At 46.0% G+C, this 27885-nt stretch overlaps 1 protein-coding gene across 2 annotated transcripts in view; it reads right to left on the bottom strand.

The window, feature by feature from the left end:
* The window catches only part of LOC130294084 (sulfotransferase 2B1-like), a 110906-nt gene that overhangs the window by 75890 nt on the left and 7131 nt on the right, over positions 1-27885 (bottom strand). Inside the window, exon 1 of one of the 2 annotated variants that reach the window (XM_056543503.1) lies at positions 21286-21429. The exons of the other annotated variant lie outside the window; for it this stretch is intronic. The gene's annotated coding sequence lies outside the window, so the exon portion shown is untranslated. Of the gene's footprint in view, positions 1-21285; positions 21430-27885 lie in introns of those variants that run through there. 2 annotated transcript variants of the gene reach the window in all.

Here is a 27885-nt window from a genome sequence, read left to right as displayed (position 1 = left end):
GGGGTGATGAGGAGACTGAGGATGGAGTGTATGGGGTGATGAGGAGACTGAGGATGGAGTGTATGGGGTGATGAGGAGACTGAGGATGGGGTGTATGGGGTGTATGGGGTGATGAGGAGACTGAGGATGGAGTGTATGGGGTGATGAGGAGACTGAGGATGGGGTGTGTGGGGTGATGAGGAGACTGAAGATGGGGTGTATGGGGTGATGAGGAGACTGAAGATGGGGTGTGTGGGGTGTATGGGGTGATGAGAAGACTGAGGATGGGGTGATGAGGAGATAGAGGATGGGTTGTGTGGGGTGTATGGGGTGATGAGACTGAAGATGGGGTGCGTGGGGTGTATGTGGGTGATGAGACTGAGGATGGGGTGCGTGGGGTGATGAGGAGGCTGAGGATGGGGTATATGGGGGTGATGAGGAGACTGAGGATGGAGTGCATGGGGTGATGAGGAGACCGAGGATGGAGTGTGTGGGGTGTATGGGGTGATGAGAAGACCGAGGATGGGTTGTGTGGGGTGTATGGGGTGATGAGACTGAGGATGGGGTGCGTGGGGTGTATGGGGTGATGAGGAGACTGAGGATGGGGTATATGGGGGTGATGAGGAGACCGAGGATGGAGTGTGTGGGGTGTATGGGGTGATGAGAAGACCGAGGATGGGTTGTGTGGGGTGTATGGGGTGATGAGACTGAGGATGGGGTGCGTGGGGTGTATGGGGGTGATGATTAGACTGAGGATGGGTTGTGTGGGGTGTATGGGGTGATGAGACTGAGGATGGGGTGCGTGGGGTGTATGGGGGTGATGATTAGACTGAGGATGGGTTGTGTGGGGTGTATGGAGGGATGAGACTGAGGATGGGGTGTGTGGGGTGTATGGGGGAGATGAGGAGACTGAGGATGGGTTGCGTGGGGTATATGGGGTGATGAGGAGACTGAGGATGGAGTGCGTGGGGTGTATGGGGTGATTCAGTGGTGTATCGTGGTTGGCAGTATTATATTGATAGAGTACAGTGGTTGGCAGTATTATATTCAGGGGTACAGTATTTGGCAGTATTATATTCGGGGGTACAGTGGTTGTCAGTATTATATTCAGGGGTACAGTGGTTGGCAGTATTCAGGGGTACAGTGGTTGTCAGTATTATATTCAGGGGTACAGTGGTTGGCAGTATTATATTCAGGGGTACAGTATTTGGCAGTATTATATTCAGGGGTACAGTATTTGGCAGTATTATGTTCAGGGGTACAGTGGTTGGCAGTATTATATTCAGGGGTACAGTGGTTGGCAGTATTATATTCAGGGGTACAGTGGTTGGCAGTATTATATTCAGGGGTACAGTGGTTGGCAGTATTCAGGGGGTACAGTGGTTGGCAGTATTATATTCAGGGGGTACAGTATTTGGCAAGGTTATAATGATTATTGTCATCATACAGAGGATGAGGATCTACTGACAAATGAAGGAACCAATGATGTCCAGGTGTCAGACTCTGCAGAGAAGATGGAAGAAATCCTGGTGTCTGGACCAGAGGAAGAAGAAAAGTAAAGACAACAGAGAAGACGTCACTCAGGTCAGTGATATCATTGTGTATTTTCCTAACTGTCCCATCAGAGCTGTAGTCACTGATATCATTGTGTAGTCTCCTGACTGTCCCATCAGCTGTAGTCACTTCAGACATGATGGGAGTTACAGCTTTCCAACATCTGGGGAGCTGCTTGAACCAAGGTGATTGGTGGGGGTCCCATGAGTCAGACCCCCACCATAAAAATGGGCTGTTTATTTTAAAATGCCTTGGCCTATTTTTTGTCCCAGTCTGGCCCTGCCTGTAAGTCACTTCTATCACTAAGGATAAGAAGCCAAGGAACCAGGGGGTGCCAAGGAGTGTCGTGCTAAGTCCAGGGGTGCGAATGTAAAGGGGAGCACTGCCCTCTGCCTCCCAGCTAGATACGGGTCAGGCTGACCTGGGGGAGTACTCACGGGGCCTGGGCCGCACACTGAGAGGGACAGGGGCCACCCGGAGCCCACCAGGTGGGCCGTTCCATCCACCTGTGGTGGACAAGGCAAGTGGCTACACTACACGCGCGGGGTAAGTGGAGGCCCCCCGGTGGGGTCTATGTACATGAGGGGGCACAGTGCTGGGGGAGGGGGGGGGGGGGGCCAGGCACATTCTTTGCACAGGGGCCCTCTGCTGTCTGTGTCCGCCCCTGCATACAGAGGTATATACGATTGTACACGGTTGTATACAGTTCGGTCCGGTTTGAGACCTACAAGAAAACCTAATACGGGAACCGTATTGCAAAAACAAGATGTGAATGCAGCCTATTTTATTATATACTAGCTGAGTACCCGGCGTTGCCCGGTTTTTCCTTTCTAATCCTTGTTGTGGAGGAAAATCAACAGAGGAAGCTTTTGACTTCATATCCTGTCCTCATATATTGTTGTCATATGCCAACCCCATATCTCGTCCTCATATCTCGTCCTCATATCCCGACCTCCTTTCTCGACCTCCTATCTCGACCTCCTATCTCGGAACATACATTTCCCATTGATTTGCATGGGACTTTAAACAAAAAACCCTACCATCACAAATGGGGGAAGTTAAGAGTTAAATTAACTATCCTATATTTTAAGTTTAACAATGGTCCTCGCCCACCCTGGTAACATCAGGCTGTTGCTGCTTGGTTGGTATCTGGCTGATACTGAAAAAATGAGGGAACCACACACATTTTTTTTTTAAATTTAGTTATTTATAAAAAAAAAAAAACGCATAGGGTTCCCCCTATTTTCTGTATCAGCCAGATACCAACCAACCAGTAACAGCCTGACGTTACCAGGGTAGGGGAGGACCATTGTTACTGGCCCTCCCCAGCCTAAATAACGCCAGCCTGTTACCGCCTAGGCCCAGGAGCACCATTTTTTAAGCTCCGGGCCTGTTGGTACCGGCTCTTCCCGGCACCTTTGTGGTGATGAGTACCGGGGTAATAATTGGAGGTTAGCGCTAGCTGATTTTGGGGCTATCTCTAAGCCCCGGCATAGTAATGGATTCCGTCTAGAAGACAGCTTCCACTACTAACCCTGAAAATTCAATTATAAAAAACACGGACACATTGAAAAAAAATTTATTAAAAAAAACCATCCCCCGCAGCCCTTGTTAACCATTTTATTGAAATTTAAAAAAAATGTTGGTCATCGTCGCAGTCCACCGAATCTGACGTAGTCCTCTGCAATCACGTATCCCCTGGGAAGAGCGCACATAATGCAGCGTGTTCCTAAACAGGGAGCCTCCGATTGTTGCTAAACTACAACTCCCATCATGGGGGGGCTGTAGTTAAGCAACAGCTGGAGGCACACTGGTTGCAAAACATAGAGTTTGTTTCTTAACTCAGTGTTTCCCAACCCGTGCGCCTCCAGCTGTTGAAAAACTACAACTCCCAGCATGTACGGTTTGTGAGTGCATGCTGGGAGTTATAGTTTTGCAACAGCTGGAGGCGCATATGTAGGGAAACACTAAGTTAGGAAACAGACAATGTTTCCCAACCAGTGTGCCTCCACTTGTTGCAAAACTACAACTCCCAGCATGCCCAGGCACCCGAAGGAGTTGTAGTTTTGCAACAACTGGAGAACAGTTTGGAGACCAAACTGTAGACCTCCAGATGCTGCAAAACTACAACTCTCAGCATGCCCAGACTGCCAAGGCCTGCTGGGAATTGTAGTTCGGCAACATCTGAAGGGACAGATGTTACAGAACTACAACTCCCAGTATGCCTGGACTGTCTGGGCATGCTGAGAGTTGTAGCCTTGCAACATCTGGAAGAGCACAGATTGGAGACCACTGCACAGTGGTCTCAAAACTGCAGCCCTCCAGATGTTCCAAAACTACAACTCACAGCATGCCCAGACAGCCAAAGGCTGTCTGGGTATGCCTGGAGTTGTAGTTTTGAAACTACCAGAAGCAGCAGTGAAGAGCTTCACTGCTGCCTCTTATGCAGATCCCGCCGCCGCCTCCTCCAATGACCTGCCGCCGCAGCCGCCAACCCGTTTGCCTCCAGCTGTTGAGCCTGCCGCTGGTCCCCACTGTCGCGCCGGTACTTGGTAAGTGCCGCGGTCCCCGCCGCAGCTCTTGGCATCATCTTCCCCTGCTCTGCCCGGACTTCTAGCGGCGGGCAGAGCAGGGGAAATGAACTTTACCCCCCCAGTCAGCTCATTCACTGTGATTGGTCCACGGGGACCAATCACAGTGATCGCTGACCAGGACCATCGACAGATGGTCCTGGGGGGTGTTGCAGAAGTTGTCCCCTGCTGGAAACAGCGAGACTTCTGCCAGTTAACCTGTGCGATGCCGCGCATCGCCGGGTTAACTGAATGCCATTTATAAACAGCAGAATACGCGAAGGACCATTGCGCAATCCACCATCAATGGCATTATGCAATGCGGATTGCAGCATATCTCCAGAATGATCTGCTGTGATCCGCATTTAAATTAAAAATCCTGTGGTACATGCGTCTACATTGCACTGCCACCGGCTCCTCTATACACTGTCATAATTCATAATCCCCGCCGGGAGACGGGAGCTCTGATTGGTGGATAACTATTGACCAATCAGAGCTCCCCTCTCCTGGCGGCGGGGATTATGAATTATGACAATGTATATAAAAGCCGGTGGCAGCGAGATGTAGCCGCATGTACCGCCGACTTTTACAGTTAATAAATGCGGATCGCAGCAGGTCTCTGGAGAATGACCGATGCGATCTGCACCTCAGCCCCTGGACTACAACTCCCATCATGGGCAGAGTCTGTCCATGATGGGAGTAGAAGTTCAAAATGTCCCGCAGCCGGGGGATCTGCAAGTGCCATACCTCAGCAGCAACGCGGTACAACTACTCCCATCATGGGACAGACTTTGTCCCATGATAGGAGTAGTAGTCCAAGGGCAGAGGGGCAGATCATTCTCCAGAGACCTGCTTTGATTCGCCTTTATTGACTATACAAGTCGGCGGTACATGCGTATACACTGCATTTCACGTCGACTCCTATATACAGTTCTTATAATTCATAATCCCAGCCAGTAGACAGGAGCTCTGATTGGTTAATAGCTTTTCACAAATCAGAGCTCCCGTGTTCCGGAGGCGGGGATTATGAATTATGAAGTATACAGAAGCCGGTGGCATTGCTGTGTAGCCGCATGTACCGCCGACTTCAACAGTTAATAAATGCAGATCACAGCGGATCTCTGGATAATGACCTGCTGTGAACTGCACCTCAGCCCCTGGACTACAACTCCCATCATGGGCAGAGTCTGTCCATGATGGAAGTAGCAGTCCTTACTGTACCAAAATAGACACTTTGGTACGTGTTCTCCGAGGTGGTGTATATTTGCGCAAGAAAATGCTGTTTGCGGGGAAAAAAATGCAGTTAGTAAATTGATTCTACAGTAGAAAATGCTCTATGGTAAACTTAACCGTAGAAAAGGTGGTGAAGAATTCTATCAAAATTTGCGCAAAAAAAAGGCGCAGAAAAAAATTGCGCATATTTTTGGCCAAAAAAATAGACACAAAACGGCTCTATATACAATGATAAATTCCCCCCATTGAGTTTTACATATATATATAGATTATTTGCAGTGAGGTTACTGTGCCATCCATTCCTAAATCTGCACTTTGTACTTAGGTCAGCCAGGCATGTGTAAAGTAGATGGCATCCAGATAATGTAGAAATGAGCATAGGAAATCCTGTCCTTCTGCTCCCTGTTTTCTCTGTACTGCAGTCACTAACAACAGCCACAGTCTATAGCCGCTTGTTGTTACTTGATCCAGGCAGCAGCTCTGTAGGACAATCTGGGGAAGGCAGAGATCGGCTCTAGAGATGAGCGAATTTACAGTAAATTCGATTTGTCACAAACTTCTCGGCTCGGCAGTTGATGACTTATCCTGCATAAATTAGTTCAGCTTTCAGGTGCTCCGGTGGGCTGGAAAAGGTGGATACAGTCCTAGGAAAGATTCTCCTAGGACTGTATCCACCTTTTCCAGCCCACGGGAGCACCTGAAAGCTGAACTAATTTACGCAGGATAAGTCATCAACTGCCGAGCCGAGAAGTTTGTAACAAATCGAAATTACTGTAAATTCGCTCATCTCTAATCGGCTTAGGTAGCAAGCAGACTTTGCTCATCATTGTACACACCTTTTTTTGTGTACTGATAATGTCTTGGAGCACCACATTTATTAACCCCATGGAGACGGAGCCCATTATGACCCTTAGGACAGGAGCTTTTTTTTTTCAAATCTGACCTCTATCACTTTATGCATTAATAACTCTGGGATGCTTTTACTTATAAATTTGATTCTGTGATTTTTTTCGTGACATGTTCTACTTTATGTTGGTGGTAAATTTTTGTTCATACTTGCATCATTTCTTGGTGAAAAATTCAAACATTTTAGGAAAAATTGGAAAATGTAGCATTTTTATAACTTTGAAGCTCTCTGCTTGTAAGGAAAAGGGACATGTCAAATAAATTACATGTTGATTCACATATACAATATGTCTACTTTATGTTGGCATCATAAAGTTAACATGTTTTTACTTTTTGAAGACATCAGAGGGCTTCAAAGTATAGCAGCAATTTTCCAATTTTTCACGAAAATTTCAAAATCTAAATTTTTCAGGGACCAGTTAAGTTTTGAAGTGAATATGAGGGTCTTTTTGTTGGAAATCCCATATAATGGACCCCAATATAAAAACTGAAGCCCTCAAAGTATTCAAAATGGCATTCAAAAAAGTTTGTTAAACCTTTAGGTGAGGAGAAAAATCAAAATGTCCATTTTTTACTCTAACATGTTATTGTAGCCCCATTTTTATTTTTATTATTACAAGGGGTAAAAGTAAGGCCCCTCAAAACTTGTAAAGTATTTTCTCCTGAGGAAGGAAATACCTCATATGTGGATGTAAAGTGCTCTGTGGGTGCACTTGAGGGCTCAGAAGGGAACAAGCGACAATGACATTTTGGAGAGCAAATTTTGCTGAAATGTTTTTTTGGGGCATATAGCATTTAGGAAGCCACCATGATGCCAGAACAGTAACCCCCCCCCCCCCCACACACACACACACATGGCACACTATTTTGGAAAATATACCCCTCAAGGAACGTAACAAGGGGTAAATTGAGTATTTATACCCCACAGGTGATTGAGGAACTTTCATTAAAGTGGGACGTGAAAATGAAAAATTAAATTTTTAACACTAAAATGCTGGTGTTACCCCAAACTTTTCATTTTCACCAGGAGTAATAGGAAAAAATGTATTAAAAATTTATAACCCCATTTCTCTCAAGTAAGGAAATACCTCATATGTGGATGTAAAGTGCTCTGTGGGTGCACTAGAGGGCTCAGAAGGGAAGGAGCAACATTGGGCTATTGGAGAGCAAATTTTGGGGGGCATGTTGCATGTAGGATGCCCCCATGATGCCAAAACTGTAAAAAAAAAAAAGAAATAAAAATTTCATTTCCACAAGGGGTAATAGGAGAAAAAGTCCCCAAAAATGTGTAACCCCATTTCTTCTGAGTATGGAAATGCCTCATATGTGGATATAAAGTGCTCTGCCGGCGAATTACAACGCTCAGAAGAGAAGGAGCACCATTGGGCTTTTGGAGAGAGAATTTGGTTGGAATGTCGGGGGCCATGTGCATTTACAAAGCCCCCTGTGGTGCAAGAACAGTGGACCCCCCCACATGTGATCCCATTTTGGAAACTACACCTCTCATGGAATGTAAAAAGGGATGCAGTGAGCATTTACACCACTGGCGTTTGACAGAACTTTGGAACAGTGGGCTGTGCAAATAAAAAAATTTGTTTTTCATTTTTACGGACGACTGTTCAAAAATGTAGGATGACTGTTCAAAAGTGTAGTTTCCAAAATGGGATCACATCAGCCACCTCTGTGCAAATCACCAAATAAGACCTCAAATGTACATGGCACTCTAACTCCTGAGCCCTGTTGTGCATCCGCAGAGCATTTTACGTCCACATATGGGGTATTTCCGTACTCGGAAGAAATTGCATTACAAAATTTGGGGGTCTCTTTCTCCTTTCACCTCTTGTGAAAATGAAAAATATGGGGCAACACCAGCATGTAAGTTTAAATTTTTTTTTTACACTAACCTGCAGGTGTAGCCCCTAACTTTTCCTTTTCATAAAAGGGAAAAGGAGAAAAATCCCCCAAAAATATGAGTATGGAAATACCCCATATGTGGCCCTAAACTGTTGCATTGAAATAGGACAGGGCTCTGGAGTAAGAGAGCGCCATCCGCATTTGAGGCCTAAATTGGGAATTTGCAATAGTGGCGGACCCTGCGCTTGTCTCCACCAAATCCCTACGGCAGGGTTTCCCAAACAGGGTACCTTCAGCTGTTGCAAAACTCCCAGCCGGCCAGTACAGTCCGGCAATACTGGGAGCTGTTGTTTTGCAACAGCTGGAGGCTCAGTTTAGGAAACACTGCCGCATGAGATATTTTTAATTATTATTGGGGGGAAGGGGTGGGGACGTGTAATGAGGTGTATACGTAGTGTTTTACTTTTTATTTTGTGTAGTGTAGTGTTTTTAGGGTACATTCACACAGGCGGGAGTTCACAGTGAGTTTTCCGCTGGGGGTTTGAGCTGCGGCGGAAAACTTTCCGCAGCTCAAACTTGTAGAAGAAAACTCACTGTAAACTCTTGCCCATGTGAATGTAACCTGGACATTCACATGGAGGAGGGGAGGGCAAACCTTCAGCTGTTGCTAAACTACAATTCCCAGAATGCACTGACAGACTGTACATGCTGGGAGTTGTAGTTTTGCAACAGCTGTAGGCACATTGGTGGGGAACCACTGAGTTAGGAAAAAGACTCTAGCTCAGTGATTCCAACCCCTGTGCCTCCAGCTGTTGCAAAACTACAACTCCCAACCTGCACTGGCAGACAAGAGGCATGCTAGGAGTTGTAGTTATGCAACAACTGGAGAAGAACAGTTTGAAGACCTAACTGGTCTCCAAACTGTAGCCCTCCAGATGTTACAAAACTACAACTCCTAGCATGCCTCTTGTCTGCCAGTGCAGGTTGGGAGTACAAGAACTACAAGAATGCCCAGACTGTCCTATTGGCTTTGGCTGTCTGAGCATGCTGGGAGTTGTAGTTTTGCAACTATTAGAAGGCCATAGTGAAGATCACTTACCAGCGATCTTCACTGCAGCCTCCCCCACCGCCACACTTTCCTGTCGCATGTCTCTGCTGCTGCCGCTGCTCCATGATGCTGCCGCCGCCAGTAAGTGGGCCATGCCCACCCCCCTCACCGCACTTGTTCCCCCCGCTCTGCCCGGATCTTCAATCGGTGGGCAGAGCGGGGGAAATAAACTTTAACCCCCAGCCCCCAACTGCCATTGGTTGGTTAGTCCTGACCGACCTATGGCAGGGGATAGGAGGAGGTGGCACCACTGCCACCTCGCTCCTATCCTTTAGCATGGTCGGAGCTATCTCTGACCGAGCCGATCACTATTATTTTCCGGGCAATCGGGTCACCAGTGACCCGATTGACCCGGAATCGCTGCAAATAGCCGGTCTAAATTGACCTGCAATTTGCAGCAATCACCGATATGGGGGAGGGTCACAGGACCCCCCCCCCCCCCCCCCTAAGAATTGCCACGTGATGCCTTCTAATAGAGCTCAGCAGTCATCCTGGTCCGATCACCACCTGGCGAGCGGTGGTGATCAGAAAAACGGAGGTCGTACAGCTACGCCCGCTGTCCTTAAATACCAGGACGCGAGGGCGTACCTGTACACCGTCCGTCCCCAACAGGTTAAATGGCCACAAGGCATTTGATTAATCTTGTGCAGGTACACATTTCCTGAACTTTGACTCTACACACACACACACACACCAAAAAGCTAAGTTATGTCTGGGCTGGTTTATTTATGAGACTTTTTGGTGTTTTTTGATTAAAAACTTTTTTTTTTTAAGTCTCAGTTGTCTGCACACTTTTTTTTTTTTTTAAGTGCAAACAAAAAAGTCTCAACAAGGAGCCTGAGATGCACCAACTGTAAAACAAATATACACACAAAAATAGCTCTAAAGACAATGATAAATCCCACCCCATGACTTCTTCATTTTTGGGATAAAACAGATCTACAGGACAGAAAACTAGTCCAGATTTACTAAGATTTTAAGGCTAAGTCCTAGTAATGTGAGAACGAAGTACAATGGATACGCAGAGTATAGGGGGGCAGAGGGTGGCAAGCAGGATAGAGGCAGGGAAGCTCCACAAGCTGGCTCCCACCTCCATTGCGGTCAATATTTAATTTGCATACTAGCAATGGGGGCAATATCTAGAAAACAGCTGGACCAATTTTAGTAAGTATAACATCATTTTACTTGCCTGCCTCATAACTCAGTGTATTGGGTTTAGTGTGGGTTAGCAGCATGTCAGTTTCCCTTTTAAGGCTATGTTCAGACAGTGAAATTTATGAGCGGAATTCGGCAAAAAAATTCTGCTCGGAAATTCTGTTGCAGCAGACTTTCATTTTTTTCAATGCGATTTTGCTGCACCGTGCACACAGGAGAATTTCCATTGCAGAAACATCTGGCGCATAAATTCCAATTCCAGCCTTTACAGAAAAAACTGACATGGTGGCCCTCATTTACTATTGAAAACCCGACATGTTTTGTCGGGTTGTGCGCCAGATTCTGCGCCAGAATTGAAAAAACCCCGACTAACTCTCCATTTTGCTAAGAAAACCTGAAAAAGGGGTGTGACCATCAGTGAAAGGGGGCATGGTCTCTTAAAAGGGGCGTGTTCCGGACATTTTCACAAAAACCCAACATATTTACTAAGGTTTCCACATAAAATGTGGTCTATTGGAGCTGAGGAAAACCCGACAGATCAGAGCATGTGTAAAAAAAAAAAAGCAAAGTGTAGGGAAAGTGGAAAATGTAGGGAAACCTTAGTAAATACTGTGGGAAATAAATTGTAAGGAATTAAAACCCACAAAGAAACCTACACTCCACTCTTTGTAAATAAGGGCCGGTGTGCGCGTGCATTATTGCAGCATAATGATTGTGTACAGTGGCTGAGTGATTAGCATTGTTACCCTATAATGGTGTGGTAGCGGGTTCAAAACCAACCAAGGACAGCCTATTCATGGAATTAGTATATTTTCCGTTTTTGCATTGAGTTTGAGTTTCTTCCTACAATGCCATAGGTTGATTTAAAACCCAATGGGGACAGTGAGTAAAGACAAGTTTTATGAGGTAAGTAGTAGATCTATGAGAAACAAGACAAATGGGTAAGGGTACAGAACTGAGTGACATGAGCCAAACTGTGAAGGTTTGATGACTTGGTCAGAGCATCTCCAAAATGGCAACTCAGAGTTTACAATTGATTAGTATCTAAAGAGACAATTTGAGTACTAGCCTTGCCCTGGCAGACAATAGACATGTGCAGAACCAAAAATTTTGTTTTTCGTTTTGTTCGTTTTTGTTTTCTTAAAATTTTCGGTTCTGTGAATATTCGGAATGCTGTGCATTCGTCATATTCGGTTTTCAGATGCATCCGCAAATGTTTTTTTTGTTTTCGGATGCATTCGTTTAAAAAATGGATGCATTTGTTAAAAACAACGAATGCATTCGTTAATTCAGATTTTTGGTTCTGTACATGTCTAGTGATCCCTCAACATACGATTGTAATTCGTATGTTGAGGGATTCATGCAATGTAAAAAAGTAAAATCCTACTCACCTGTCCCCGCTGCTCCCGATGGTGTCCCCGGGCCTCCGCTGGGCTCTCCTAGTCCTCTTCGGTACTCCGCTGGGCTCTGCTGGGCTCTCCTGGTCTTCTCCGGTCCTCCGCTGTCTGCCGCAAGGCCTTACTGGGCCTCCGTAGCGACGTCATCACGTCGCTGCGCACGCCGTTCCTATTGGATGATGGGACGGCGTGCGCAATGGCGTCATAACAACGTCAGAGGGAGACCCGTATGAAGGCCTCGGACCAGCCCAGAACCCACCAGAGGAAGGCCCGGAGCAGCGCGGAAAGGTGAGTGAACCTGCCGGGCTGCTTCAACTGCTATCCGGCAGCATGGCCCTGACATTCGGTATACTAATAATGAATGCATTCGTTGTTCGTTAACATGTATATTTGCTATGCGTTAGTTAACGAATGCATTCGTTAACTGTATATTCGTATTCGTATGCTTTTTCGGGATTTTGTGATTTATTTTTTTCGTGCATTCTTTTCGTAACGAACATCCAAAAACGGGAAAATTTGTTTTCTTCCGTGTTCGTTACGAAACAAATTGCACTTGTCTAACAGGCAATACTTCTGCAGCCATAGAGGCAAAATCCAGCATCACTTCTTCTAACATGAGGGATTCGCTGAGTGGCGGTATAACACATTGGGCCCGAGTGCTTTCCAGGCCGGATAGTCATGCTGCAGCTCAGATTTATTTATTTTATATCCCACACAATGGGCATAGTTTGAAAACCTTCTTTCCCATCCCTGTTTAAACTTCTCAGGAACTAATTCAGAATGCCTGTTTGGCTTTGCACCAACCATACTTCCTGTTGCTATTTTATTTTTGTTGTCTAGTACATTCCCCAGACACCCATAACACTATATATATATATATATATATATATATATATATATATATATATATATATATATATATAGGCAGCTGCAGCACACCAGAGTATTCAAAAATGAAAAATGTGTTTTATTCCAGCTAAAACATAAGACAACATTTCTGTGGTCTCACACCACCTTTCTCAAGTCATAGTGCAAGTGAATAGCCAATGTTTAAATAGGCATGAACATGTGATACAAGCATCAGTTCAATTACAACATAATTAATACAAATAGTTAAGATTTAGAGAATGCATTACATTGCATTCCAAACATAAAATAAATCATCATAGTGTTACAAAGTGTCAGAGTGCATTATAAGGGAATCAAGTGTCCCCATACAGTGCAAAGATATAAAAATCAGTAAAATATGCATAATTATAGCAGCTGGTAATAGTATGTAATTAACTTACAGGGCGGGGAAAACCACGGCGTCAGGGCTGGTCAGCCTGTATTAGTAAACAAAGCCCACGCCATGTCGGGCTCATGTGTGTAGTAAATAAATGGAGTACTTCCGTGTATGTGGGAGGGAGGAGCGAGTAACCAATAGCAAGGTAGATCTCTGAGTCACGGGACCCGGCCTTCCAACTCTCGCGTGAACCACTATAGTCATATGACCGGTGCATTGCCGTAGAATGAGATTTGCCATAGAATGAGATGGTCCGCCTTCATCACATTCTATTGGCTCACTCTTGTCACGTGACATATTTAAACGTCACGCATCGATGCGCACAGCAGTGTCAGTTTGGCTATCACAGGGAGAGGATCTCCTCTCCCTGTGATAGCTGAAGCTGCACGGAGCTCTCATGGCCTCTGTCGCCCGACAGAAGCTCACACATTTACGCAGCTCATATGGCTGGCTCATATACATTTACTGTTGATCCACAGCGCTATCGGGATCCCGATGTCCGATGGCGCTGTCATCAGTGTGCGTCCCCGCGAGCACCCCACGCCCGCAGCTCTACTCCCCGTCCCCCCGTTAACGCTCAGGGAGCGATCCACAGCGCTATCGGGATCCCTATGCCCGATGGCACTGTCATCAGTGTGCGTCCCCGCGAGCGCCCCACGCCCGCAGCTCTACTCCCCGTCCCGCTAACGCTCAGGGAGCGGAGAACAGAAAGTAGAGCATCGGGCGCAGGTAAAGTAGTACTGCGCATGCGCAGCACTACGCAAATAACTTAACCTGCGCCCGATGCTCTACTTTCTGTTCTCCGCTCCCTGAGCGTTAACGGGACGGGGAGTAGAGCTGCGGGCGTGGGGCGCTCGCGGGGACGCACACTGATGACAGCGCCATCGGGCATAGGGATCCCGATAGCCCTGTGGATCAACAGTAAATGTATATGAGCCAGCCGTATGAGCTGCGTAAATGTGTGCACTTCTGTCGGGCCACAGAGGCAATGAGAGCTCCGTGCAGCTTCAGCTATCACAGGGAGAGGAGATCCTCTCCCTGTGATAGCCAAACTGACACTGCTTGTGCGCATCGATGCGTGACGTTTAAATATGTCACGTGACAAGAGTGAGCCAATAGGATGTGATGGAGGCGGACCATCTCATTCTATGGCAAATCTCATTCTACGGCAATGCACCGGGAACAAAGTGTACACGGGAACCTCACCTTGGTGGTGCTGTATAGAGAAAAACATCCGGTGCGGAGTGTGGTCACGTGTCAAGAGGACCCGTGATCGGAGCGGCCGAACCCGGAAGTGATAGAAAGTGTGTATGTGTCTGCACGCAGGCGTAAATGTGTGCATGAATAAAATAGGACATGTTAAGTAAGGGCAGTGGAGGGGATGTGAAAGAATGAATGTCACAATGTTGATAGTGTGAATGAGAACTGAAGAGTGATGTGAAATGGAAGATGTAGATAAGGAAACAAGGAGTAGAAAAAAGTAAATGAAAAAGGAAGAGTAAATAAAATAGCAGGTAGTCATAACAAAATAAAGGTAGTAAAATACAAAAAAATACAAAAAATTTTAAAAAAAAAGCTCATAGATATGCAATCTATATTTTAATCTCAGTGAATGTTATTCACTAAGGCACATCATTCACATGGCCATATTATTGTATCAGTATTTATTGATGCAAAACCACGATCCATCCAGGCAAGAGGCATACTTGTGGCACTGAATGTCCTGACCTCCCCGAGGAAACTGTCCTCCAAACTCACATTGGAGACCGGAAGCAGACCCGACGTCAGAGACCACGCGGGAGGAATTTCCCAGGGGGTCATTGACTGTGGAAGGGTCCAAGGGTGTACAGGTCACCCCCCACAGGGGGTATGGACTGCCACTACTAGCATGTACACAGTCACTCGGTGGGAATTGCATCTTGGTAGCATATATTTAAGTAGATCCTACTGAGAACAAAATAGTAAGAGATATAAAACTTTAACGGAGTAAAAAAGAGAAAAGTTTTTTTTTTGTACAAACAAAGAAAATATGTAAAAAAAAATTTTAAGTAGTAGAAACGAGAAAAAGAAAAAAATGTAGAAAGAAAAATAAGTTTATGTATGGACAAAAATCAAATATTATCAGCAAGCAAAAGAGGAGGGGAAAAAAGAAGGGGACATGTATGTGGAACTGGAATGTTAAAGTGTGTACAGCTTTAACCAATGAAGCAAAATATCGCTCCTGTTGCCCTTAGACACGGAGAAAAAGACAAAAACCGCAATATTAGTACAATATTGCATATTGAAATGTATGTTAGGCTGTTCAGTCCTGCTGTTGGTTCCCTCGAGCCCTGAAAAGAGGGAGAGAAAGAGAAAAAGACAAAGAGAAATATTTTTTAAATGTCTTTCACTACAATAAAATGTCAGAATTCACATGCATTGAAAAACGATTGCTCAGGTGACACCAACAGAACATCTGGTAGGTCAAGCGTTATAAATTTGTGAAGTTACAATAAAATCGACGTTTGACCATTGGGTTTTAGAGATTGTAAATTGTGAATCCATCTGATCTCTCTACGTTTCAGTATACTGACTCGATCTCCACCTCGCATGAGTGGAGGGATATATATGGTCAACAAGTACAAAACGAAGATCCTCCTCCCCATGACCCGCATCCGAGAAGTGCTTCACGACCGGAAGGTTGGTGCGTCCCCTCCGGATGCTGAACCGATGCTGGTTGATCTTAGTCTTGAAGTCCCATGTGGTCTCCATGTGGAGATCACATGGGCAGATCAAGACGTAAACCACAAAGTCCAAGGTGCATGTAAGATAATGTGATATTTTAAATTTCCTACCAGTCCGTGGGTGAGTGAACTCTGGTCCCTTGATCATGTACCGGCAGTTCACGCACCGACAGCATGGATACGAACCCTTGTTGCAAACAGTCAAATACCTCTGTGTGGGAGTGTTAAGTGAAATGTCAGTTTTAACCAGGCTATCACGAAGATTCGGTGAATGTCTGTATGATAACAAGGGGCGTTCCTAATAAAATTCAGGAATGGAAGTAAAACTAGATTTTAGTAGATGCCAGTATTTATTAAGAGTAGTACCAATTTTTTTAGAATGAGAATTAAATGTGGACACAAATGGAATCAGAGTCCCTTAAGTTTGTTTTGGAGAGGGGTGCAAAAGGGTGTGGCGGTCTAATTGCATCACCCTGGATTTCTCCGACTGTAGAAGTTTTGAGGGGTAACCACGTTTAGAAAAATTATCTGCCATTTTGTTAAGTGTGGAATCCAATATGTCCACCGATTCAATGATACGTCGAGCCCGGAGCATTTGGCTGCCTGGGAGCGAGCGTACCATTGGACGTGGATGAAAGCTGTCAAAGTGAAGAACTGAATTGCTATCCATCTCCTTGACATACAGCTCGGTGGTGAGATGGTCGTCCACCACCCGAACTAGTGTGTCAAGGAAAGGGATAGACGTGGTGGAGGAGTTAAGTGTAAATTTGATGTGGACACTTACGGAATTAAGATATTTGTGAAAATTCTCCAATTGTTTAGAGTCACCCCTCCAGACAAGAAAACAAAAGGCTGGAGTATTGGACACATAGACGTGTGTTTCTTCCAGCACCGCCATGAACCTGTTGGCATAGGTGGGCGCCACGTTCGTGCCCATGGCGGTGCTGGATGTCTGGAGGTAAAAGCAATCATTGAATAGAAAGTAATTGTTCCGTGAAACCAATTCCAAGAGAGAAATAATGAAATTGGCTTTCGCCGTGGTGAAATCCGGGGCCACACTGGAACATACAGCCTGGACACGCCCATCATGGGGGATGGAGGTGTACAGGCTGACAACGTCCAGGACGGCAATAATGACACCAGGTGGAATTGTGAGTTGTTCGATCTTTGTTAAGAAATCGGTCGTATCCCAAAGATACGATCTGGCATGAACAGCGTAGGGACGTAAAATTAGCTCCACAAAGATCGACAAATTACTAGTAATGGATCCCGACTCAAAACAATGGGCCTGCCTGGGGGATCCACCAGTGACTTGTGGATCTTTGGGAGCAAATACAACATAGAAATCATCGGGTGTGTGACAAGTAAATAATCATATAGAACTTTGTCAATCAAGCATGTTTCCAGTGCATCATCAAGGACAGTTTATTGTTATTGTTTGAATAGGATCTCTACTTAATGGAAACTACATAGATGTATCGTTGAGCTGACGCTCGGCTTCACGTAAATATTGTCCCCGATCCATGATCACGATGGCTCCGCCCTTGTCAGCCGGTTTAACCACCAAATCGTGATCATGGTTCAGGGTTTTCAGTGCATCACGTTGTGAGAAAGTAAGATTTTTGTGTATGTGAGTATCGGTCGTATCTCTGATTTGAGCCAGTTCCTGCCTCACTAGACTGCAGAACGTGTCAATCGCACTGCACTGTAGTGAGGGAGTGAAATTACTAGTTGTTTTCAAGTCAAAATCGGAAAACACAAAACTGTCATGTTGCATATCCAGGGCCGGACTGGGTGTGAAAACCAGCCCTGGAAAAAATTACATACCAGACCCATAGTGTTGCGTCATTATACCAGCACATCGTCATTTTCTTGCTCATAAAAGGTAAAATCATGCATTTTAAAACATATTAGTTTCCCCACATTAGGTGCAGTATAGTTCCCCTCACATTAGGTGCAGTGTAGTTCCCCCCCACATTAGGTAGAGTATAGTTCCCCTCACATTAGGTGCAGTATAGTCCCCCCCCCCCCCCCACATTAGGTGTAGTATAGTTCCCCCCCCCCCCACATTAGGTGCAGTATAGTTCCCCCACATTAGGCTGGCAGTATAGTTCCCCCACATTAGGTGCAGTATAGTTCCCCCCATTAGGTGCAGTATAGCTCTCCACATTAGGTGCAGTATAGTTCCCCACATTAGGTGCAGTATAGTTCCCCCCCATTAGGTGCAGTATAGTTCCCCACATTAGGTGCAGTATAGTTCCCCCCCATTAGGTGCAGTATAGTTCCCCCCCACATTAGGTGCAGTATAGTTCCCCCACATTAGGCTGGCAGTATAGTTCCCCCACATTAGGTGCAGTATAGTTTCCCACATTAGGTGCAGTATAGTTCCCCACATTATGTGCAGTATAGTTCCCCCCATATTAGGTGCAGTATAGTTCCCCCCACATTAGGTGCAGTATAGTTCCCCCCACATTAGGTGCAGTATAGTTCCCCCACATTAGGTGCAGTAGAGTTCCCCCACATTAGGTGCAGTATAGCTCTCCACATTAGGTGCAGTATAGTTCCCCCCACATTAGGTGCAGTAGAGTTCCCCCACATTAGGTGCAGTATAGCTCTCCACATTAGGTGCAGTATAGTTCCCCCACATTAGGTGCAGTAGAGTTCCCCCACATTAGGTGCAGTATAGCTCTCCACATTAGGTGCAGTACAGTTCCCACACATTAGGTACAATATAGCTCCCCACATTAGGTGCAGAACAGTTCCCCACATTAGGTGCAGTCACTGAGGACAAGCAGGGCTCTGTACACCGAGGACAAGCAGGGCTCTGTACACCGAGGACAAGCAGGGCTCTGTACACCGAGGACAAGCAGGGCTCTGTACACTGAGGACAAGCGGGGCTCTGTGCACTGAGGACAAGCGGGGCTCTGTGCACTGAGGACAAGCGGGGCTCTGTGCACTGAGGACAAGCGGGGCTCTGTGCACTGAGGACAAGCGGGGCTCTGTGCACTGAGGACAAGCGGGGCTCTGTGCACTGAGGACAAGCGGGGCTCTGTGCACTGAGGACAAGCGGGGCTCTGTGCACTGAGGACAAGCGGGGCTCTGTGCACTGAGGACAAGCGGGGCTCTGTGCACTGAGGACAAGCGGGCCTCTGTGCACTGAGGACAAGCGGGCCTCTGTGCACTGAGGACAAGCGGGCCTCTGTGCACTGAGGACAAGCGGGGCTCTGTGCACTGAGGACAAGCGGGGCTCTGTGCACGGAGGACAAGCGGAGCTCTGTGCACGGAGGACAAGCGGGGCTCTGTGCACTGAGGACAAGCGGGGCTCTGTGCACTGAGGACAAGCGGGGCTCTGTACACTGAGGACAAGCGGGGCTCTGTACGAGAGAGCAGCCAGGGTGGCGGGCGCACTGATCGGTGGCACAGTGAACTCCAACGTTGTGCTGCTGCGCTTAGACGTGAGGTCACGTCACCCCCACGGTTACGTGACCTCACGTCTAAGCGCAGCAATGCGCCATGCCGAAGCTCAAAGTGCCTCTCCCAGGCAGCCGACCACCCAGGGCCGTAAGTAAGAAGCAGGGCCGGCCTGGGACAGTGCAGGGCCGGCCCTCTTTTTCTGCTAACAAATTTAACATCGGTGTTAGGCGGCCTATGCAGGCCGCCTGTGCAGCCCGCTCAGGGCTGGTGCAAGGATTTTTGCCGCCCTAGGCGAAAGTGAAGTGACACACTGTAACAAACCTCCTCCTCATGTAATCTCCTTACTACTGGGGTGACACACTGTAACAAACCTCCTCCTCATGTAATCTCCTTAGAACTGGGGTGAAACACTGTAACAAACCTCCTCTCCTTACACAAGTATAGCATACAGTATCACACATTATAGCATTAGATAAAGGGACTCAACAACTCTCCTAGTAGTAAGGAGATTACATGAGGAGGAGGTATGTTACAGTGTGTCACCCCACTAGTAAGGAGATTACATGAGGAGGAGGTTTGTTACAGTGTGTCACCCCAGTAGTAAGGAGATTACATGAGGAGGTTTGTTACAGTGTGTCACCCCAGTAGTAAGGAGATTACATGAGGAGGTTTGTTACAGTGTGTCACCCTACTAGTAAGGAGATTACATGAGGAGGCAGGGGAGGTTTAATGAAATTAACACCCCCCACCACCCTCTTCCTCCCGCCCCCTGAACAATTTCCTTAACACACTCCCCACCCCTGTACGATTTAATTAACCCCTCCACCCCACCCCTGTACGATTTAATTAACCCCCCACCCCACGACGACTTACTTAACTCCCCACTCCACTAATCCCCCGTCCCGTCCCCCCTCCCGTCGCACCTGCTCAGATCAGTCAGGGCAGCGGGCAGGCAGGAAGCAGCACGTCTCACAGCTGGGCTCGCGCTCCGGTGATGACGAGTGACGTCCCCCTGCGCAGCGTCAGGGGCGTCACTCGTCCTCCAGTGCCGGCCAATTAGAATGGTGAGCGCGGCGGTAGGGTGATGCGGGGGGCGGGGAGGGAGATTTGCGGTTTCTCAGCCCTGCTCCGCTCCTGTATTAACATGTCCCATGTTTGAGAAGCGCGGCAAGCAGGGCATGTTTTGGGCTGGAGCGTGTGGCTTTTCGCTTGCCGCGCTCCTCAAACATGGGACGGGGATATTATATGAGCTTTGCTGGGCAGTTGCGGCTACAGGCAGAGCGGTGCCCTATAGGCAAAACCGGCCCTGAGCCCGCTGGACCTATTTTCATGGAGCCCCTACGTTAATCCGGCCCCAGGCCCAGCGGCCCACCGGTATAATTCCCAGTATCCCGGTAGGCCATTCCGGGCCTGTGCATATCAATAGAAGTACTGTCAGATGGAACGAAAACATTATTTGACATTAGTGTTGCTCGCGAATATTCGCAATTCGAATATTATTCGCGAATATCGCACATTCGCGAATTTGCGAATTTCGCGAATATAGCACTATATATTCGTAATTACGAATATTCGTTTTTTTTTTTTTTCGTTTTTTTTTTCTTCACAGTACACATCACAGTGATCACCCCTCTCTGCTTCCAGCTTGTGTGGTGTAAAGAAGGCTGTAATACTACTGTGTGAGACTGGCGTGCGAAAATTTGCATATGCGAAAATTAGCATATGCTAATTTTCGCATATGCGAATTTGCGCGTACGCTAATTTTGTCATTGCTAATATTCACATATGCTAATTTTCGCATACGTGAATATATGCATATGCGAAAATAAAACGAGAATATAACGAATATGCGAATATTCGCGAATATATGACGAATATTCGTCCATATATTCGCGAATATTCGCGAATTCGAATATGGCCTATGCCGCTCAACACTATTTGACATGAGATTCTGACAAAAACAGACTTTTAGTTTCAGTCTACGAAAGAATTGTATTAAGTCCAGTTCAACTTGGAACCAATCGGTTCTGTTATTCGGACAAAAGCTAAGTCCTCTGGATAAAAGTTCTAATTGGGGTACAGTTAAGGGAACAGAAGAAATATTTACCGTAGATGAAGGAAAAGTTATTTCTTTTTTTTTTTAAGCTCAATTTGGCTTGTGATGGTTTCAGAGTCTTCTGGGCACGAGTTTTTGTGCCTCCGGCAGTGTCTGCGGCCACATTGACAGGTGGGTTTTCGTTTGAAGTGGAGGTTACCCCTAAAAAAGAAGTATTGCTGATGGTATCTGTTGTAGCAGCAAAGTGAAGGAGAAAATTCACAATCTTCATTTTTTACACTCACATGTTCATGTAGACCCAATTTTAGAATTTTTACAAGGGGTAAAAGGACAAAATTTTATTTGTAGTCCAATTTCTCTCGAGTAAGCACATACCTCATATGTCTATGTAAAGTGTTCGGCGGGCACAGTAGAGGGCTCAGAATGGAAGGAGCGACAAGGGGATTTTGGAGAGCACGTTTTTCTGAAATGGTTTTTGGGGGGCATGTTGCATTTAGGAAGCCCTTATGGTGCCAGAACAGCAAAAAAAAAAACACATGGCATACCATTTTGGAAACTAGACCCCTCGGGGAATGTAACATGGGATAAAGTGAGCCTTTATACCCCACAGGTGTTTCCCGACTTTTGCAAATGTAAAAAAAAAAAAAATAATTTTACCTAAAATGCTTGTTTTCCCAAAAATTTTACATTTTTAAAAAGGGTAATAGCAGAAAATACCCCTAAAAATTTGAAGCCCAATTTCTCCCGATTCAGAAAACACCCCATATGGGGGTGAAAAGTGCTCTGCTGGCGCACTACAGGTCTCGGAAGAGAAGGAGTCACATTTGGCTTTTTGAAAGCAAATTTTTCTCTGGGGGCATGCCGCATTTAGGAAGCCCCTATGGTGCCAGGACAGCAAAAAAAAAAAAAACTCATGGCATACCATTTTGGAAACTAGACTCCTCGGGGAACGTAACAAATTTTTTTTTACCTAAAATGCTTGTTTTCCCAAAAATTTTACATTTTTAAAAAGGGTAAAAGCAGAAAATACCCCCCAAAATTTGTAACACAATTTCTCCCGTGTATGGCGATACCCTATATGTGGCCCTAAACTGTTGTCTTGAAATACGACAGGGCTCCAAAGTGAGAGCGCCATGCGCATTTGAGGCCTAAGTTGGGGACTTGCATAGGGGTGGAAATAGGGGTATTCTACGCCAGTGATTCCCAAACAGGGTGCCTCCAGCTGTTGCAAAACTCCCAGCATGCCCGGACAGTCAACGGCTGTCCGACAATACAGGGAGTTGTTGTTTTGCAACAGCTGGAGGCTCCGTTTTGGAAACAGTGGCGAACCAGACGCTTTCATTTTTATTGGGGAGGGGGGCTGTGTAGGGGTATGTGTATATGTAGTGTTTTTTACTTTTTATTTTATTTTTTGTTAGTGTAGTGTAGTGTTTTTAGGGTACAGTCGCACGGGCGGGGGTTCACAGTAGTTTCTCGCTGGCAGTTTGAGCTGCGGCCGAAAATTTGCGGCAGCTCAAACTTGCAGCCAGATACTTACTGTAATCCTCCGCCCATGTGAGTGTACCCTGTACATTCACATGGGGGGGGGACATCCAAAACTACAACTCCCAGCATGCCCTGACAGACTGTACATGCTGAGAGTTTTAGTTTTGCAACAGCTGTAGGCACACTGGTTATGTATCACTGAGTTTGTGACCTAACTCAGTGTTTCGCAACCAGTGTGCCTCCAGCTGTTGCAAAACTACAACTCCCAGCATGTACGGTGCATGGTGTACATTGACTGCTGAGAGTTGGAGTTTGCAACAGCTGGAGGCACACCGGTCGTGAAACACTGAGTTAGGTAAAAAAAAAACTCTAAGTTTCACAACCAGTGTGCCTTCAGCTGTTGCAAAACTACAACTCTCAGCAGTCACCGACAGCCAACGGGCATGCTGGGAGTTGTAGTGCACCACTACAACTCCCAGCATGCACTTTAGCTGTTTGTGCAAGCAGGGAGTTGTAGTTATACAACAGCTGAAGGTACACTTTTCCATAAAAAAAATGTGCCTACAGCTGTTGCAAAACCATAAGTCCCAGCATGCCCATAAGGGAATGCTGGGAGTTGTGGTGGTCTGCCTCCTGCTAAGCAACAGCAGGAGGCTGTCACTCACCTCCAACGATCCAGCCGCATGAGGTCAGTCCCTCGTCGTCGCCACCACCGCCGCTGCTCCTGGGGCCCCGATCCCAACATTGACACCGGGGATCGGGGTCCCCAGCACCCGGGGTGCACGTCCCGCACCCGCTCACGTCCTCCGGAAGAGGGGCGGAGCGGGTGTGGGAGTGACACCCGCAGCAGGCGCCCTGATTGGTCGGCCAGTAATCCGGCCGACGAATCAGGGCGATCGTGAGGTGGCACCAGTGCCACCTCACCCCTGCAGGCTCTGGCTGTTCGGGGCCATCAGAGACGGCCCCGAACAGCCAGTAATTCCGGGTCACCGGGTCACTAGAGACCCGATTGACCCGGAATCGCCACAGATCGCTGGACTGAAATGTCCAGCGATCTGCGGCGATCGCCAACATGTGGGGGCATAATGACCCCCCCTGGGCGATATGCTGGGATGCCTGCTGAACGATTTCAGCTGGCATCCGGCTCCGGTGCCCAACCGGCTAGCGGTGGGGACCGGAATTCCCACGGGCGTATGGATACTCCCTCGGTCCTTAAGGACTCGGAATGCAGGGCGTATCCATACGCCTATGTCCTGAAGAGGTTAAACATTGGCTATTCACTATGAAAGGTGGTGTGAGACCACAGAAACGTTGTTTTATGTTTTAGCTGGAATAAAACACATTTTTCATTTTTGAATACTCTGGTGTGCTGCAGCTGCCTTCTTTTTTTCTGTGAATTTTGGACCCAGGATCGGGGTCCCCGAGCTTGCCCGCACCCACAGATTGGTTTCCGCTTGAGAGTGCTGCTTCATTCCTTATATATATATATATATATATATATATATATATATATATATTATAATTTTTTTTTATTTAACCCCTTAAGGACCAGACCAATTTTATTTCTGCATTTTCGTTTTTTCCTCCTTGCCTTCTAAAAATCATAACTCTCTTATATTTCCATCCACAGACCCATATGAGGGCTTGTTTTTTTGCGGCACCAATGGTACTTTGTAATTACATCACTTATTTTACCATAAAATGTACGGCGCAAGCAAACAAATATTATTTATGTGGGAACATTGAAAAGAAAACAGCAATTTAGCAAATTTTGGAAGGTTTTGTTTTCACGCTGTACATTTTTCTGGTAAAAATGACATGTTTTCTTTATTCTGTATGATTAAAATGATACCCATGCTTTTCTATAATTGTACTGCTTAAAAAAAAATCTCAAACCATTTTAACAAAATTAGTATGTTTGAAATTGCCCTATTTTGACCCCGCGGCATATGGCGGGAGCCGGTGGAGGACGTAAATATACATCTTCGTCGTTAAGGGTTAAGAACCAGGCCCATTATGGCCTTAAAGGGGTACTCCGGTGCTTAGACATCATATCCCCTATCCAAAGGAGCAGTCATTCGCCGATCGGTCATTCACAGAGCAGTCATTCGCCGATCGGACACTGTGGAGGCAGGTATGGTCCCTCCCGGTGTCCTGTAAGCTGTTTGGGACACCGCAATTTCACCGCGGCGGTCCCGAACAGCCCGACTGAGCAGGCTGGACAGTTTCACTTTCGCTTCAGACTCGGTGGTCAGCTTTGATCGTCGCGTCTGAAGGGTTAATACAGGGCATCACCGCGATTGGTGATGTCCTGTATTAGCCACGGGTCCCAGCCATCCTTCGTCGTTGAGGGGTTAAGGACCAGGCCCATTATGGCCTTAAAGGGGTACTCCGGCGTTTAGACATTATATCACCTATCCAAAGGATAGGGGATAAGGTGCCTGATCGCGGGGGTCCCGCCGCCCCCCGTTAAAATCAGTCCCCGGAGCGTGTTCGCTCTGGGTCTGATTACTGTCGATCACGGGGCCGGAGCATTGTGACATTACGGTCTCACGTCACCGTTGTCGGGAGCTGAAGCCTCCAGCGTTTCCTGAAGCCGCAACAGGTGGGTCCTGCAGCCGAGATCCCGGGGGTCCCCAGCGATGGGACCCCCGCGATCTGACATCTCATCCCCTATCCTTGGGATAGGGGATAAGATGTCTAGGGGTGGAGTACCCCTTTAAGGACCAGACCAATTTTATTTTTGCATTTTCGTTTTTTCCTCCTCGCCTTCAAAAATATCATAACTCTTATATTTCCCATCCACAGACCCATATGAGGGCTTGTTTTTTGAGTCATCACTTATTTTACCATAAAATGTATGGCGCAGCCAAACAAATATTATGCCATGATCTGTAGTTTTTATCAGTATCATTTTTGCTTAGGTTTTACATTTTATAAATTTTTTTATACATTTTTTTTGGAATAAAAAAGCTGCAACTTTGGACTTTTTAAAAAATGTTTTAGGTTTACGCCGTTCACCGTACGGGATAATTTACAATATATTTTAATATTTCAAACCTTTACGCACGCGACGATACCAAATATGTGTATAAATTTTTTTTTTACGCTTTTTTGGGGGTAAAATGGGAAAAACTGAAGTTTTACCATTTTACTTTCTTATTGGGGGAGGGGAGTTTTCACATTTTTTTACAAAAATTTTTTTTACTGTTTTTTTTTACACTTTTTATGTCCCCATAGGGGACTATTCATAGCAATCAGTTGATTGCTAATACTGTTCAGTGCTATGTATAGGACATAGCACTGATCAGTATTATCAATGATCTTCTGCTCTGGTCTGCTCGATCTCAGACCAGAGCAAAAGACCCCGGGAGACGGCAGGAGCCAGGTGAGGGGACCTCCGGCTGCCATGCTGGATGATCGGATCTCCGCGGCAGCGCTGCGGGCGATCCGATCATCCATTCAAAGTACCGCACTGCCGCAGATGCCGTGATCTGTATTGATAGCAGCCGGGACCTGCCGGGCATGATGCGAGCACCGCTCCAGTGCTCGCGATCATGGCGGCGCGTAAATGTACGTCATGGTGCGCTAAGTATCACGTCACCATGACGTACATTTATGTCCATTGTCGTTAAGGGGTTAAATATCCAGTTATTTATCAGATTGGATTTACATTCATTCAAGTCAACTCTAATACAACTTTGCTAAATTTTTATGTTCTGCACAAATAAACACGAAGGGGGGAATTCTTCAAGACTGTAAATCAATCTCTCGCCAGGGCAGGATTTCACTGGATTTATCAAGAGGTGCACACATCTCGATAAAACTAACACATGTGAGGCTGCCCCATGTGACTGTCCCAGAAATCGCCTCAGCTCATAGTTGGTGGAGATTTCCAATACAATCTTCACCCGTTGGCATCTGTCTGTCATACAGCAGCATGAGACACAGTGCACAATCCTGACACTATACTTTGATTTATTCTGAAATGGTCATTCTTTTCACAGAAGTATAAAAAATCCGCCAGGACTGGAGCAAGTAGTCTTTGGTGTGGTTCTCCGCGACTGATCTCTGACCCATTGGCTCTGAGTGCTGTGTCTCTTTCAATATGCATATAAAGAGACCCGTCACTCAGGGCTGGCAGGGCAGAGAGCAGGGTCTGCTTCACATTACTGATTCCCCATTCCTGATGGCATTTTAACCCCTTAACGACATAGCGTTTTCCGTTATTGCACTCTCGTTTTTCCTCCTTACATCTAAAAAATCATAACCCTTTCAATTTTGGACCTAAATATCCATTTGATGGCTTATTTGTTGTGCCACCAATTCTACTTTGTAATGACATCAGTCATTTTACCCAAAAATCTATGGCGAAATGGAAGATAAAATCATTGTGTGACAAAATGGAAGAAAAAATGCCATTTTGTAAATTTTGGGGGCTTCCGTTTCTACGCAGTACATTTTTCGGTAAAAATGACATCTTATCTTTATTCTGTAGGTCCATATAATTAAAATGATACCCTACTTATATAGGTTTGATTTTGTATTACTTCTGAAAAAAATCATAATCATAACTACATCCAGGAAAATTTACACGTTTAAAATTGTCTTCTTCTGACCCCTATAACTTTTTTATTTTTCCACGTACCGGTTTGTATGGGGGATCATTTTTTGTGCCGTGATCTGAAGTTTTTATCAATATCATTTTTGTTTTGATTGGACATTCTGATCACTTTTTATTTATTTTTTAATGGTATAAAAGTGACAAAAAATACGCTATTTAGGACTTTGGAATTATTTTGCGTGTACGCCATTGACCGTTCGTTTTATAGTTCGGACATTTATGCATGTGGCGATACCACATATGTTTATTTTTATTTATTTTTTACACAGTTTTTTTTAATGGGAAAAGGTGGGTGATTCAAACTTTTATTAGGGAAGGGGTTAAATCATCTTTATTAATGTTTTTTTTTATTTTTTCACCTTTTTTTTTTTGCAATGTTATAGCTCCCATAGGGGACTATAACATGCAGTACATTGATTCAATATACTGATTACTGCCTTTGCATTGCAATGCATTGATCAGTGTTATCAGCGGTTGATTGCTTAAGCCTGGATTTCAGGCTTGGAGCAATCAATCGCTGATCGGACGCGCAGGAGGAAGGT

The sequence above is a fragment of the Hyla sarda genome, chromosome 10 (assembly GCF_029499605.1).
Source record: "Hyla sarda isolate aHylSar1 chromosome 10, aHylSar1.hap1, whole genome shotgun sequence".
NCBI lineage: Eukaryota > Metazoa > Chordata > Amphibia > Anura > Hylidae > Hyla > Hyla sarda.
This window is presented reverse-complemented; position numbering and strand designations above follow the sequence as displayed.